Genomic DNA, 12,377 nt, shown 5'->3' on the forward strand with positions numbered 1-12,377 from the left:
TGGTGGTTTGTAATGAGCAAGAGAACCAGAGCTGTTTGCATCAGCATCCTTCTCCAAGTCTCCAGGAAAGCTCAGTGTGGCATACTTTCTTTTTAACTTGTGTCTGTCGGAAAGGGGTTTGCCACTTGCTGCTAAAGGAACCTGAGGACAGGGCTCCCAGAGGACTTACAAGGTGATGCCACCTCAAGAACCTGCCACAGTCCTGAGGCAGGTTCCCCACCTGATCTCGGAAAAGGAATCCGCTGGCCAGGGAAAGAGTCACTGGAACCAGCTTATAAAACTGCGCCTTAGAAAAGGTGTCAGTTTATCCATCTTGAGCCACAAGTAGCCTCCCGGGGCCAGAGCACTCATGTTGCTAGAGGAGCACATCCTCTCTGCACACACAGACGGAGGTGGGAAGCCTCAGCATTTTCGGCAAGTGGCTTCGTGAGTGCGGCTCAGAGCAGGGAGAGACGATGGCCTGGAGGGTCCTGTGGTTGGCCGTATCAAGCTGACATGGCCAGATGGATCTACGTTTCCAGTGAGGACAGCGGCCGGCACTGGTGGGATCCCTGGCTTCCCCACCAGCGCCCCTACGCTTGTCTCTATGACAGCACACCCCCCCCACCCCCGCCTTTGTGTGTTTCTGTTCTCTGGCTATAGACACCTTGATGCATTCACTCACATCATAGCCTGGCAGGCCAAGCCTCCTTTCTCTTCAAGGTGACATGCATTTGTCAGCTGACTTTTGAGTCTCAGGGGACAGTCTCATTTCTCTGCTTCTAAGCAGGTTCCATGAGCTGATGCGCAGGAAGTGCCTGGTACACGGTGAGTGTCTTAGTCTGAATTCTCCAAGGGGCAGGTCCAGAGCAAGGATTCACCGCAAGTTGTTTATCCGGGAGTGGAGTGGGCTACTGAGGCGGGAGCGGGGAGCTTACTCAGCCGGCCCCACGGTGGGTGACTGGAGCCTGATCGTGCTGTGGAACTCTGAAGACAGCACAGAACACACACCTCAGAATCATCCCACCTGGCAGAGGCAGGGGAGGGCACAGAAGCTGGGTAGTTATACATCAACTCCCGAGAACTGAGGGCTGCTGGGTGGGTGTCATTTCCCTGGTACTCCTGACCCACTTGGCAAGAGAGGTAGAGAGGCTTCCCTCCCACAAGTCTGGAATAGCAGCCGTCAGGCATTTGGGACTCAGCTGAGCTCCCTGACACGGGAAGCCCGGGGCCAGCGGGCACCGTTGTCCACGATTAAAAAAAAACAAAAAACAAACGTTGCTGTCAAGTCGATTCTGACTCATAGCCACCCTCTAGGACAGAGCAGAACTGCCCCACAGGGCTTCCAGGGAGCGGCTGGTAGATTCAAACTGCCGACCTTTTCGTTAGGAGCTGAGCTCTTAACCGCTGTGCCGCCAGGGCTCCCGTCCACAGTAGCAGACATCTGTAAGTGGCAGTGCATAAGCAGGTCCTGGGTGACCCACAGACTCAGTGCTTCTTACGTGTGACGTGACATTAGGTGTGGCTTTGAGGTGACTCCCCATCATGTCTGGGGTGGGCTGTGCCTACATGCTCTGAGCCAACACACAGAGGAAGAGCGAGGTGCTGGTGGTCCCCTCAGTGAGCTGACGGGGGATGAGACCTATAAACGTGCCGTCATCGGAGGACGCTGAGAAGTGGCTGCTCAGCTGGCTTCCTCAAGAATTCACCTCTAATGCCACCTCCTTGAAGGCACCTTCTCTGCTCCCTGCAGCTAGAAGTGACCTGGCTTCTCTGTGCTTCATGATATTTGGTCTCCACGGTACAGTTCTTCCAGCCCCCCCACCTCTGTGAGCATCACAACACAGCCAGCCCCCCCCCACCCCCGAGTTGTGAGGCTCCCCCCTCACATCAGCCTGCACTGAATTCTGGTGTTCAGGCTGTTGTCTTTCTCTGGGACCATTCTAGCAATCGAGGCAGACAAAGCAGAAAGCATGGGGGTTTGGAGCCAGACCTACATACCTCGTGGGGCTCATCTAACCCTTGAGGACCTGGTCTCTCTGTGGACTCGAGCTGCCCCTGCCGAGCCTCAATTCCCACTTTCCCTCCTTTCCTGACTGGGATGTTGGCTTCCAGGCCTTGTCCCTTCTAGTCCAGAATCTGGATGTGCTCCCAGTATCCCAGACTAGCATTCCAATTACAAGCCTTCTGCAGTGAGGCACCAGGTGGGGTCCCCCTGCCCCCTCCACCACCCTGTGCTTCTGTCACCGCAGTCCTGGCTACCTGCTCGCCCGCCCCCCAGGCTGCTCTCTCTCCTAGGGCTGTGTGCACATCTTTCCTGTACCTAGTCACCCTGTCCTCACTTCCGCACAACAGACCTCCCAGCCTTCAGCACCTGGCTCAGGTGCCACCTTCTCGTCAAAGCCTCTCCACTTCCCCAGACTGTTCATGAGTCTAATGCTGAGCTTTTCCTGGGACCCCTTTCAGCATTTCCTTCCTGCTGTCTCACCAGTTGTAATTATATGTGGGAGGGCTTGGTGAGACCCTCAGGCTCAGCCCCTTTGCCCAAGTGGCCGGCTAGCAGAGGTGGATAAGTAGAAACTTGGCTGGGGAGAAGATACCTCCTAAGCTGGAGATGCTGGGGTATCAGGGAAGGCTGCTGGGAGAGGACGGCCTGTGAGGCCTGATCTCTGAGCAGGATTCCAGTGGGCGGTCAGAGAGCCTTAGAGCTTTTCTTCTCCCCAGCATTCACCTCCCTCTCCAGGCTGCAGGCTTGGTCCTCAGCCAGGGGCAGGCTGGAAATGCCACACCCCAGGGCCACCTTCAGCCAGTGACCATTGGAGGGGGGACGGTAAACACTTCCAGGTGGGCTCTGCATCCTCTCCCCTGAGGATGGAGCCCTGGTGGCTCTAGGGGAAGCTGGGCCATGGACACATTCAGTACTGACCCCTTCCCTTCCTTGCCTCACCCCCACTCCCCAGCTGGGATCCTGAAATCACCTCCCAGCTATACTTGTGCACTTATATTATTGTTGGGGGTCTGCTGCTGGGTGAACCAGCCTACGACGGTGAGCACCAGACAAGACTTTCTCTCAGTATTAAACCCCCTGGGGCCTCTTTGGAGGCCCCTCCTGATCCCTTGAAGGGGTCACTACCATGGTTATCTGGCCTCTGTTTCCGGCCGACTGACCACCTAGGGCTAACTAGCGCAGTGCTTCTAAATGTTAGGGGCCTTGTTAAAACAATTCTAGAGCCTTACGCCGGGTTTCTGATTCTGGAGGACGGTGAGGTCAGATGTACTCTTCTACCCCACCCGGGGACGCCTTACCGCTGCCGGAGCCTGAGGCCGCTCTCTCCTAGCAAGCCAGGGCCCAAGCTGCGCCTCCCGCGTGGGTCTCCCCGCTTCTGGTGATAAGCAGGATCCCCAAGCCAACCGAGGAGCCTCTATTCCTCCCGTTGTTTTAAAGTAACAGATTGGGCTTGACTGCCGAGCATGGGGTCTTCTGGATCACCCGGTACTGTGATCCTGATTTGCTATTCCAAGAAACCACCACGCGAGGGCGCGCTCGACTGCGAAACCTGAGCCGCCGTCCTCGTCTTCGGAACCGGTTCGAAGGGGAATCTCCACCGGGCTTAGAGGCGCCGGGCGGACCCCGAGCGCCTTTTGGACCAAGAGACGCACGCTTCCTTTTCTGGAGCATATATTTGGGATACTTGGAAAGTCTGAGAATATCTCTTGTCTTGACAGGTGGCTTACACAGAAGGATATTTAGAAGTTTCAGAAATGTTTAGGGGAAATTAGATGTCCCTTTGCCTCCCCAAAGCAGCAGAAGTTTATTGTTTGCAACTGTTTAGAATATCTGAGGTGCTATCCTAAAAAGCGCTTCTTTGTTAGAGTTTTGGTATAACGTTTGACATTTTGAACTTTGGCCCAGGGATGGAGGGACAGTCTAAAATGTGACAGAAACAATGAAAGAGAGGAAGGATCCTTTCAGAATGATGCGCGAGAAAGCCTCCCCAACAACCCCCCACACCCCCAGCGCTCAGATCTTGTCCGCGCCTGGTATCCCCAGTGGCAGAGACGTTGGTGCAAAGGTGCCGCTCTTTAGAGAGGCAGGCCCTCTACTTCCGGCTGACCTAGCCCCGTCTTCCTGCTCCTTGCCATGGGCGCTTGGAGGGGCTCAGGGCAGCGAGGACTATGATGTCTGCTAGGATCCTGTGGGGGCCCTGAAGAGGAGAACTGGCCCTGCCCAAGTCTCCCTCACTTTCCTGGGGGCCTGGCTTCCTGGGTAGAGGAGGGAAGCTGTTGTCAGCTGGCCAGGTAGTTCTGTTCAGTCTGGTGACTGTTCGACCCTCCACCCTGGGTGAAAGCAGAGGCTGCCTTTAATTTAATTAAAAAATTTAAACCAAAGTACAGGCACATGGTATGATCATCAAAGAATCCAAAAGACTGTATAAAGGAAAGCAAGGGTCTTTGTCCTGCCCATCTCTTCACCTCCCCTAATGGGCTTCCCTGGGGTGAGCACTTGTAACAGTTTCTATTTTTTGTTTCTTTCTCTTTTTTTAAAATTTTACTGTGCTTTAGGTGAAAGTTTACAGTGCAAATTAGTTTCTCGTTCAAGAATTTATATACAAATTTTGTTTTGTGATATTGGTTGTAATCCCCATATAGTGTCAGTACTCTCCCCCTTTCCATGTCGGGTTCCCCGTGTCCGTTTGTCCAGGTTTCCTGTCCCTTCCTGCCTTCTTGTCTTTGCTTTTGGTCAGGTGTTGCCCATATGGTCTTGTAGACTTGATTGAACCAGGAAGCACGTTCCTCATGTGTGTTATTGTTTGTTTTACAGAATAGTCTAATCTTTGGCTGAAAGGTGGACTTAGGGAGTGGCTTCATTCTGAGTTAGCAGAGTGTCTGGGGGCCATAGTCTCTGGGGTTTCTCCAGTGTCTGTCAGATCGGTAAGGCTGGTCTTTTTTTTGTGAATTTCCATTTTGTTCTACATTTTTCTCATGCTCTGTCTGGGACCCTCTATTGTGATACCTGTTGGAGTGGTTGGTGGTGGCAGCCAGGCACCATTTATCTCTTCTGGCCTCAGGCTGGTAGAGTTTCTGGTTCATGTAGTCCGTTAGTCTTTGGGCTGATATTTTCCTTGTGTCTTTGGTTTTCCTCATTCTCCTTTGCTTCGAACATGCTAGGACTAATAGAGTGTCTTAGATGGCAGCTCCCAAGCTTTAAGGACCCCAGTTGCTATGGACCAAAGTCGAATGTAGAACATTTTCTTTATGAACTATGTTATGCCAGTTGACCTAACTGTTCCCTGAAACCATGGTCCCCAGTCCTCAGCCCCAGTTACTTGGTCCCTCAAGGTATTTGGATGTGTCTAGAAAGCTTCTGTGACTTTGCCTTGGTCAAGTTGTGCTGACTTCCCTTATATTGTGTGTGGTCTTTCCCTTAACCAAAGTTAACACTTGTCTACTATCTAGTTAGTGATTTCCCTTCTGCACCCCTCCCTTTCCTTGTGACCATCAAAGATTGTTTTTTTCTGTGTGTAAACCTTTTCTTGTTTTTTTTGTAACGGTGATCTCATATAATATTTGTCCTTTTGGCTGTTCCCTATGTATTTCAAAATAATAAGCTTGTCATTCAATTGCTTGATTTATCAACTTTAGACAATCTTCAGTGACTCCATGGCTCCCTTCAAATGAAAGCTCAGAACTAATTTTATTATGTTTAGTTCTAGTGTTTACTTTCATTGTTTTAAATGAATAATTTCTTCTCTACTTCTCAGTCTAGCAGTGATAAAGGATATTGTTTTTCTGCTTTCTCAGGTGAGGATAGCAGTTCTGTCAAACATCTCTTCCCAAGTCCCATCTTCCTACGTAGGCAGAGAGTTGCTGTAAACATCCATGCTCTCTTCCTCCCCTAGTAACAGAATACTGATGTGTAATCCACTCGTGGCTGCCCAGCCTGAAGACTACATTCCCGGTTTCTCTTACAAGTAGCTGTGTAATGTGATTCTTCTGGCTGATGAGATGTAACTCCAAGTGCTGTGTGGGGCTTCCTAGAAGTAAGGAGGCTGGTTCGTCTTTCTCCTTTCTTCGTTCTACTGCCTGAAATGCAGATGGCTGGTGTTGTGGCTGCCCTTTTGGCTCACATGGATGTGGGCCATATCCTAAGGATGGCAGAGCAGAGGACTGGAAGGACTTGGCTCCCTTCCGATGTCATAGAGCGCCATAGCAGTTCTGGGTTGCTTACACACAAACTTCCTTTGAGAAATAAAATTCTAGTTTGTTTACACTGTTTTGGATTCGTTTGTTAGATAACACCAAATCAATCCTAATTAATATAGTCAGGAATATCTTTGCATTTACAGGGTCAAGGTTGATTAAATTTACCTTCTCTTCTACAACAATTATTGTATTTTCATGTTCTAAGATTTCTTTCATAATCTCGTGTTCTCTGATTGGTGCTTTTTCCTAGCGTCTTGTTCTATTCTTCTTTTCATTTTTTACATAATGGATGTAATAGCATCTCAAATTTCGTGAGAACATGGTTAAGGTCACAGAAACCTCTGGGGCTAGGTGGCCTGGATTCAAATCCTAGCTCTGCTACTTACCAGCTGGATGATCTTGGGCAAGTCAGCTAACCTCCCTCTGTCTCAAGTTCAGCATCTGTGACATGGGGACAGCAAAGAAAGCCATGTCCCTGGATTGTTGTCAAGGTTGCAGCATTGCTGTATATGAAGCTTGCACAGAAGTTGACATACACAGTGCCTGGCACCAAATAGGTGCTGGACACGTGTCACCCATCACCCATTTCTAGTCCCTCCTAAGTGCTGTGGCAGATGGCATCGTCCAAAGGTGGTACAGCAGGGTACAGCTCCCCTCCCCCCCTTGTTCTTATGCATGTGGCTGATGTTCCTCCCTGAAAGCGGTGTCTGTGCTCCCGCCCTGTGGATCCTGGCAGACCTCTGTAACTATCTCCACCAAGACAAAGTGCTGAAGGTGACCATGCATGCTTTCCAAGGCATAGCAAGGTGACATGGACTCCCCCTGTGCCCCCTGTGCTCATCTTTGAGCCTAGCCATTATGTTAGGAGGAAGCCATGGAGACAGATGGAAAGAACAAATAGAGCGGCCTGTTTGGGGAAGAGCTGAGGCCGGGTGACAGCCAACACCAACTGTCAGACATGTGAGTGAGTGAGCCTTCAGACACCGTGAAGCAGAGTAGCCGCCCCCACTGTGCCCAACTCCAGCTCCCGGCCCACAGAAGCTGTGGGCATCGTGAATGGTCGTTTCACAGCACCAAGCTTTGAGATAGTTCGTTACACAGCCAGAGTGAGGGGAGCAAGCACTAAGGGGTGCAGGGTGTAGAGTGATTTGATGGACTGGGCCCTCTCTGTGCCTATTTCTGAGACCAGTGGAATGCACTCAGTTCCCAGGTGAGGGTGGGGAATGTGTAGGGCAGGCCCAAACACCACCACCCCAGGGAAGATGGCAATGAGTACTGTGTTGGAAAGGGCCTTGGGGCATGTAAAAATGGATATCTTCGCAGGATCTAGCAACAGGGCTGGAGTTGGGTGGAAGATCACTGTGCAAGAGAAAGCAAAGACCTTGACAATAAGATCAGGTGGGGCTGTTGCTCCTTGCTTAACTGAGGTACTCTGGCGCCCCTCCCTGCGAGGGTCTCCCTGCCCTTTGGAGGACAGAGGGTTTGGGTAGGACATGGCCCATCTCCTGCAATGGGCAGCTGCACAGGGAGACTCAGGCTGAAGGTGCATATCTGGGAATCCATTTGCAGATGGGGGACAAAGTGATAGGATGGCTGACCTTGTTTTGGGTTCAGGTACAATGAGAAGAAAAATGGCCCGATATTTCTGTGCCTGGTCTAGGGGCAGCTCTTATGAATGGCAGCTGTCATTATCACATCATCACACCGATGTCTTCTGAGGGTCTCTTGTGTTGTTTGTACCAGCCAATATTGTATTTCACTCTTTCCATAGGTTCTTCTGTATCTACTGAACATTATTATCATCTTGTTATGCTTTTCATAGGAGGGAAAAATGAGAATGGTAAGTTCAGTGGAAACATAAAGCTATCTTCACATCTAAACTGAGCTCGGGCAGGATTGAATCAGAGTTTACACAGTCACCTGGGAACACTGGAACAATTTAAGTACCTGCAAGTGCAAAGTGCAAGGATGACTCATAGAGGAAGATTACCAGGGACAGTTAGTCATGGCAGTTTCAGGAAAGAACAGTGGTCTGGACCTTCTTTATCAGACTCCTCACATTCCAGAAGACATGAAACCACTTGAGAGCTGGGATGAAGCCTGGCCCAGTTGCTATAGCAACTGCTAGCCCAGCCCTGGGCAGGAGCGAATGCAGGAGGAGCTGAGGGCCTCCTGCCGTAAGATATTTACAACCATTTGTAATTATCCATGGAGAACCTTTTCTGGAACACTTCTCTACAGGCCTGTCTGCCAAAGTTTTCATTACGTGACAGATAAAGAAGCACGCCTAACAAGCATGCAGTCAGCTCTGGGGCCCTAGGCCCCTCAGCAAAGGCTGGTGAGCATAGCTGGGCTGACCCCTGGGTGGAGTCTGAGGAGGAATCAGTTAGTACTGGTAATATTATTTAACCAGGGATTGATGAAGAACAAAAAGGGATGCTGCGAGCCCTGAATTATTTGTCTTTATTTACATCTCTGGAACAGGTTTATTTGGCAGAGGAATGATGAGAAGAATAAAGGGACTCAGCTGTGGCTGGCAAAGGGGAAAGCAGATGGCATCTGGATCCTGAATTATTTGTCTTTATTCATATGTGTTGGTTTTTCTGGTTGTTTTTCATTGACAGTAGCTCTTATAAGTTGAATCCATACAAGAAGGACTTGAAAAACTTATAACAAAAAATTTGGAAATGGATAGTGATTATGGTTGAACAACATGAAGAATGTAATCATTACTGAATTGTACGCGTAAAAAATGTTGAAGTGACAAATGTTTTGTTACATATATATACCACAACAAATAGATATATATGTAAAATGGAAACCACAGGTTATAAAAACAGCATTTATGCAAGAAATGGAGATGTTGTTTTACAATAAACTCGTTGCCGTCAAGTCAATTCTGACTCATAGGGGCCCTATAGGACACAGTAGAACTGTCCCATAGGGTTTCCAAGGAGCGGCTGGTGGATTCATACTGCTAACCTTTTGGTTAGCAGCTGAGCTCTTAACCACTGTGCCACCATGGCTCCTTGTTTTACAAAGTGGGTAGTAATTAATAATTTTAATGACAACTCAAGAATTAGTTAGGTGACAATGGAGTTTCATTACTGACCACCAATCACCACCAGTCTTGAAGAGGATCTTGTTTATAAATAGGCAATGTGGAAGAGTAATTCCCAGAAAGAGCCTAATGTCTGTGAAATACCATTTCTTACTTTGGCAGAAACTGGTTATGTGATGAGCTCTGCTGTATTCTGCCCCGTTATTCCTCACCAAGGAGAAAGCTTGTCTCCAGACTCCTGAAACCACCTGTCGTGCCTTTACATTTTCACACCTGACCAGTTCCAAGCCAAAAAGAGATTTTCCCAGATGGGTGTGGATGGATGGTCGAGGGAGACATCACTGATGTTGGCAGGAAAATGGGAAATCCACCCCTGGTGAAATGGTTCTTAGTTCCAGGATCTGAAGATGAGATTTGAGATCTGGAAGTATCTATGTAAAAGAGAAGAGGTTGAGTCTTACGTATTTTAAGATTTATAATGGGAGGTAATGGGGATTCATCAGAATTCTACTGGGATGGCCTTTCCTGAGCTATTGGGAGGGAAGAGTGAATCAATGCTCCAGGTATTGGGCCCCTGGGGAAAGACCTTGATTGGTCATATATAGCTCTGGGGAGCATCTGAAACAGCAAAAGATATGAGTATGTTCCATTTCTATTAATGATGCCTTGATCTTCCCAATCATGCCTAGAACATTGGCATTGGTCATCTCTCCCTCTTCCCTTTCCCCACTTCACTTAGGAAAAAACACCAAAGAAAAACCATGGTAACAAAACCACCAGATCCAGGAAGAGGCAGAATCTTTTCAAGGCTGATTCTTTTTCTCCTTCTAACACCAACAATGTCTTCCTCACCATCCACCCTCTTGGGGAGTGCATTTTGGCTTGAAACTGGGCCTATAGGTAGGTTTGCAGGCACTGGTTGTTCCAGGGGCCTGTCGTGAACACTGCTAGTGTCCTGCCCAGAACCCTTTAATGGGTCATCGCACTACCTCCAGTGCTGGGCGTGCTGACTAGCAACAGCCAACATTACTGAAATGGCACCTTGGTCTCAAGTAGAATCAGCTCTATCGCACAATTCATGCTCCTGAGCTCCCACTGGCATCAGGCTGAGGCTTGACTCCAGCTAAGAGGTCATCCTTGCTCAGCTCCTTCCACTGCCCCTGCTCTGCCTCCCTCCCTGTCTTTCTCCTGAGAGCCCTCCCTCAAGTCATGGCCACCCAAGTGTCTGTCTCTGGCTTTGCTTCTAGCAGACCTGACACAAGAGGACATGTCAGCCTCTTCTCTCTCCATACTTCTCATGTTGGTCCCTGCTCTTGTCCATTATCTCTGCTTCCACTCTCCCCTTCACTACCTCACACTTAGATTATTGCAATTGCCTCCTAACTTCCATATCTTCTTTGGGAGCCCAGCACCCACTCCCGTTTAGTGCCTTTTACATGAGCTGCAAGAACAAGCTTCCCAAAACGCACCTCCCACATGTAAGTCCTTGTTCCTTAATATCTACAGCATTGGTTCTCAAACCCAAGTGTGCATCTGCAGGCACAAAATTGCACAAAGGCCTTGCTTAAAATGTAGATTCCATTTGGAGTTTTAGAGTCAAATAAAATAAAAAATGTAGATTTCAATACCCATCTGTGCTTGTTAAGGTTGTGTGTCAATTTGGCTGGGCCATGGTTCTCAGTGGCTTGGCAGTTATGATGTAGTCTGGCAGTCATATAATGATGTAATCACTTCCATGAGGAGATCTGATACAATGTGATCACCATGTGATCATCATCTCCATGATGGGATCTGATGTGAGTAGTCAGTCAGTTGAAAAGGAGTTTTCTTGGAGTGTGACCTGCATCCAGTATAAGTGGACTTCCTGGCGGGTTCATGGGCTTTTGCTTGCTCTGTATCCTGCAGCTGGCTCCTGTTTGTCTGACCTCCAGTTCTTGAAACTTGAGCTAGCAGCTTACCTGCCTTCTTGCCTCCCAATCTTGGGATTTGTCAGTCTCCTCAACCTGTGAGCCAGAGACATGTTGTTTGACCTATCAATCTTGGGTTTGCCATCCCCTGCAGCTACATGAGTCAGGAGAAGCCTCCAGCCTGACCCACAGACTTGAAACTTTCCATCCTGTACAACCACATGAGCCATTTTCTTGATATAAATCTCTCTCTCTATATATATATTAATAAGCTTTACTGGTTTTGCTTCTCTAGAGAACCCACCCTAAGACATTTGGTACCAAGAGTGGTTCTAGAGAAATTTGTAAGGATGAGATTTCTAAGTTGGTTAGTCTTAAAGATGTTGACGACTCTGTTTCTGGTAGTAAAGAGGGCACTGCTAACCCATGGTGTGAGGTGCCAGTAGAAATACACAACATATCCCCACCAATAGATCAGGTATTGCTGAGAGGTAAGGCTCTGGGTAATTGCATGTTTGATACCTTTCCACAATTTGTCATAATGAGAAGTATAAGGAAGGTGGTTTGTTGGTCCTACTTTCACTAGATAAAGTGGTAAAAGAAAGAGGTGAGCCTAGGGCATCAGAGTCAAAGCTCAAGCGCCACATAAACAACCTCAAAGTTTCCACTTGTGTCGTGAAAGAAAGCCTTATTTCTTATAACAGAGCTGATATTGCTGAAAACCAAACACAGAGTGTTACTGTAAAAGTGGATGAATTACACTGCCAACTCAATTTGCAGCCTCGAGTGGTGTCTGAAGTTAAAGTAAGGGCATTGACTGGGGAGAATTGGGATCTTGAAACTTGGGATTAGGACACATAGACAGATAATCAGGAATCTAGGGGTGGACAATGAGCCCCTAAATTCCATTGAATTACTCCTGCCAACAGAACCAGCCCTCTCACTCCCATCTGAAGAGATCACTCCATCTTTGTCTGCTGAGCCACCCTCCCCAGTAAAAACATTAGCTCCTCCACCCCTATCTGATGGGATTAACTCAGTTGTGTCTGAAAAGCCTTTGTCTGAGTCATTGTCTGGGGCATCGTCTGAGACAGATGCCTTATGAGACAAGGCTGAATGTTCTCAAAACACATCCCCCCGACCCATTTTGGCTTCCAGACCTATAACTAGACATAAGTCCCAATGAGCCCCAAAAGGTGAAGTACAAAGGGTGACCTAGGAGGAGG

This window comes from Trichechus manatus, unplaced genomic scaffold (assembly GCF_000243295.1).
Source record: "Trichechus manatus latirostris isolate Lorelei unplaced genomic scaffold, TriManLat1.0 scaffold00042, whole genome shotgun sequence".
Classification (NCBI taxonomy): Eukaryota; Metazoa; Chordata; class Mammalia; order Sirenia; family Trichechidae; genus Trichechus; species Trichechus manatus.